Consider the following 4,582-nt stretch of genomic DNA (forward strand, 5'->3'; position numbering starts at 1 on the left):
GAGCGCTTATGATAAGAGGGATCATGACGTTCCGTGTCGTCGTACGCCCCGCGCTTTTTGGCAATAGCCAGGGAAGCCGAAGGGCCATGAGCTGAGCTCAAGCTATGGCCCTGAGCTGTTGCGGTCGCAGACTCACCCGTGTGAGAGACCATAGAATTCGCATGAGCGTGATGGATCAACCCATACGTCACAGGGCGACAAGCCGAAGGAAGTCGAAGACGCGTCTTGAGTTTGGCAAAGTCAAATTGAATATGGATTTCCACACGTCCACCACTTTAAGGCTCAACTGGAAGTTGTACGGCGAGGAAGGTTCCCGGTGCCGCTGCACCCATCGCTCAAAGAGCTCTTCGTCATCTGCAGCAGCTTTGTCAGGGGTGAGCAAAACAGATATCGTCCGCATCGCGGGTACAAGAGCGGCTTCTGTTTAAGCACGAAGTCTAGTGCGGTGCGGATCAACCGGGATTTCTTAAGAACCAAGAAGCGAGCTCGGAGAGCCTCGCGTTTGTCACCCTCAGCTAGGGTAGTGGTCGAGGGTCTGACTGCGCAGACACCCAACGATCGAGTGATCGCATCCTTCGCTTTTGCAGCGGGATCCGCCGAGATGAAGACGTATTCTACTCGAGGGTCAACGACCGACCGAAGATGCGCGTGTATGAAAGCCGCCCTTTGGACAGCATCCAGCTACTGCTTCTGTGCCTCGTCGAAGTGATTGGTAATGACACCACTTTCCCCGAAAGCCGAGAGCCCGGGGAAGGACACGGCGCCCGCAAGGTTCGAGCAGGGCTCACGTCGCGCCGCTGGGGCACCTCGCCCTCCTCTGCTTCCCATTCTGGGAAAGGAGTATCCGACACGTGAATGGCTTTCTCCAAATCCTCGATGAGGCAACCCGTAGGTCGTGGTGGGCGTGGCTCGCGGTCGAGAGTAGACATCGCGACTGTGTCCTTGATCGTGTGACCTGTCGCTGACAATGCGTTGCGCGGTACTCGGTTACCGAGAGTTTGGGCGGTGCTACCCTCGAAGCCTCGGGCGTACTGTTTGGAGTTGCACCGCGTGCAGGAAACGAAGAAGGGCTCTGCCCTGAGGCGTTCTTGTAACCAGTGAGGCTGGGAGTCTTCACAGGGCTCGTTGTGCAGAGAATTCGTGACGAAGATTCTGCTGATATGGTGGTGTCCTAGACACGCGAGCCTCGTTCAATCGTCACTTTAATCGTAATACCGAGCTTTTCCATCTTGCATTCGCCGTTGTCGTCGTGTCGACATGATTCAGGCTTTTTAATGACTACAGCGAAAAGCATTATTTTTTTGAAACGATTCACGTGAAAAGATTTTACTGTAATGAAACCATCGCAATGAGTCGGGGTTGCCTTGCACCTTGCACATAGGAAGTTTAGCTCAGAAAACACGCAAGACGTAAATTTAAACAATCTTGAACCTTGAGCACAATGTGTTCTTTTTTTCGGGCTCGTTTCCTCAGTAGCAGCGTGATGGGCAGCTGAGATATCATGTCACATAGGTTTGTGGTGCGTGAACCATTACTGCATCAAAAGATCAAACAGCTCGGTCAGCAAGCGCTCCTACGATTTGGAATAGTTTTATTAGCGCTTTCAGACGTGCAACATCAAATCTGATTCTTTTAGATATCATTAGAACGCTCCAATCCTCACAGTCTTCCCCAGTAGGTCGCATTCCTAGGAACAATATAGAGACCGTGGCTCTCGACCACGCCAGTAAATTGTTTTCTCTTTTGGTGGGAAATGCTTATGATAACCACATTATAAAAAAATTGAGGACAACAACACTCTCGTCTTTCTCGTGGACTTGCTGCAGGCGTCGTTGGCGTTTAAAAGTTTGCGTAATGGCTAATCAACAGTGGCCTTGACCTTAGCGGGATTTGCCGCCGCGTCAAACGAAGCCGGAGTCTGCATTCAAATCCGACTCGAAAAACGACATTAATTGGCACAATTACGGCGCACAGTACCGCGAGATAGCCACTTGAGCCTGAAGATGCGGCACCAGACGCGATGCAAAATGATGTCGTCAAATTTGTCGACGCATTGGTAGAATATTCTAGATAGGCTTAGAGGTAGCACTGTCCTCCAGATTCACAACGGTCGACATTCTCTATCGGTGCTACGGCGTTGCTGATTAAATCAGACGCACCAAAAGAACTGGATGTCAAAATTAATAAGATGAAAGCTATTTGCGCGATGGGTGTAGCGACGCCGGAAAATCGTGCTACGACAGAGAAATTTGAGACAAGCGTATCGGGTTTCATCTCGATCATATATTTGAAAGACAGATCATGCACCACTGCACACAGCGACTTTATGATTTGCAATGTCGGACAGTGCTTCCGCGGCATCGAGGGCCAACAAACAGCGAGCTAATGCGTCTGCCCCTCCCAATGTACTTTGCGCGAATAGGCATTTTTATTACTTTTTTTTCGGTAATATTTAGCATGCAACCGACATTTTTTGCAATTTTAATGTAAATACAATTGGAATTATTTTTTTAGGTTGAACAACCGCTGTGAGGATGCATGAACAAAGTGATTTTGCAAAGTCATCACCATATTCTTCAAAATAATTCTACGCTCATTGGGAAGAGTGACCGTCGAGTGGATAGCGGGAGCGTAGAAGTATTTTGAAGAATATGGTGATGACTTTGCTAAATCACTTTGTTTATGCATCCTCACAGCGGTTGTTCAACGCCTAAGGAAACAGCAGCTTATCACTGTGGTCAATGCCATCTCAGCTATAAATTACGTCGGTGACGTCGTCATTGACGGATTTGATCCGCGGGTATGGCAGCCAATCCTCTTTCCGAGGCGGTCACAGTCTAAAGGACACGATCGAATGCAGCAAGGCGACCTGGTTCCGGGAAACGCATTTTTAAGTTTTGCTTTCTTCTTGAAAATTCAAGAATGCATGGACAAAGTGGTTTTGATAGGAAATTGCTCTAAGCAAAATTGTTAATATAAATAAAAATCAGTTTGGAATTTAAACAGATCGTCGCCCTGTGTCTTTGAAATAATATTGCGAGAGGTCCCGAATTCGATGCCTTGGTTTACTGACCGCCCCTGGAATTAAAAGCCATAAATGTGAAAATCTCTATGAATGCGGCGACGCGGTACGCCAAGCAGCAGCATATCGGTTTGACGCGGCAGCAACTGTTAACGCAAATTGAATTCGCCAGCGATCAGCACCGACCTCGGCTACCTCCCAATTTACCGCTTTGAATTTTGGTAAAAGCATCGTCGCCAAAGCGCAGTAGCAATAGATCTTAGTGTAAATACATTTAGTAAAATCTAAAGGTCAAACCTTAGCATCAATTGATAACTTTGTCTAATCGATTTGTTTGAACTACCTAAAAGCATCCTTTTGACGCGGCGACGACGTCAGATGGGTCTTTGCCTCTGATCCCACTATTATTCATACGTGCTAGACTCCTCTATAGCCAACTCGTCAACATTTGACCATCTGACAAAGTCATTAAACTCAAACGTTCGTCAATCTGTCAGCAGCAAAGAGATTGCTGCTTCTGTACCTCTTCGAGGCGATTGGTCATGAATACTGCATTACGGAACATTGAGAGCCTTAGACTGCGGCAAATTAAAGACTTGTTGCGTCTCGATCAATAGGGTCTAATTAAAGTCTGGTCCAGGCAAGGGGAAAGTGCGTGACGGAAATTCATCATTTGGAAACTCGATAAAGAGATTGTCACATCTTTATCACCCCATGACAATTTGAAGCGAAAACGTTCCTGGGCGCCGTCGCGAATGGATAGGGCTTCCGACGACTGAATGCCACGGACGACGGTCATTTCCGACGATCTCAACTGCTTTTTGTGTTTGCTTTTGTTGACATCATGGACACCATCACATGAACACCGAGTTTCACTCAGAACCGGAGCCGAAAGCCTCAAATGCAGTAATGGTTCACGCTGTGCTTTATGCAAATCAAAATGCTCGTAACGTATTTTAAGCGGGACATCAAGGCTTCTACATGAAGATATGAAACGAAAGATCTTTAGAGTCGGATGGAGAAGCACGCACTGCCTTCTCGTCCCACTAAAAAATTCTATCTATTCGTGCATTTCGGTACGGGTTCTCTCAGCGCTTTTGCGTGATGATCCAGTCGATGTTGATGGGAAACGCAGTGCGCTGCGATTATTAATTCTGTTACGACGATGAAAGATTATTTAATTTGCAAAATGTTTAGCGTTTGATGGAAGAAGCTGGTGACCGTTCGACCATACGCGATACTGCGCGGCGGCTGAGAGAAAGCAATTCGTTTTGTTATGAGGTGCAGTGGTACGCCGCTCACTTCAGGAAGTACGGCGTGCGTCGTCAGATTATCCCCGTGAATTTTGAATGTAAACAAATTGCAGGATGGAGACTGTTGACCTTAGCGGGATCCGCTGGAAGGCGCCGCCGCGTCAAACAAAGCCGGAAAATCGATGGTAAAGAAAATTTCTAGACGTTGTCTTCAAAGACCCGAAAAAAAGAGAAAGCATGGACTGAACAGACTTAGTAGGCGTTTTTTCCCAATTCTGATTGCACCAATCGATGTCTCTGCACAATT

The sequence above is a fragment of the Plasmopara halstedii genome, assembly GCF_900000015.1.
Source record: "Plasmopara halstedii genome assembly, contig: Scaffold_650, whole genome shotgun sequence".
Classification (NCBI taxonomy): Eukaryota; Oomycota; class Peronosporomycetes; order Peronosporales; family Peronosporaceae; genus Plasmopara; species Plasmopara halstedii.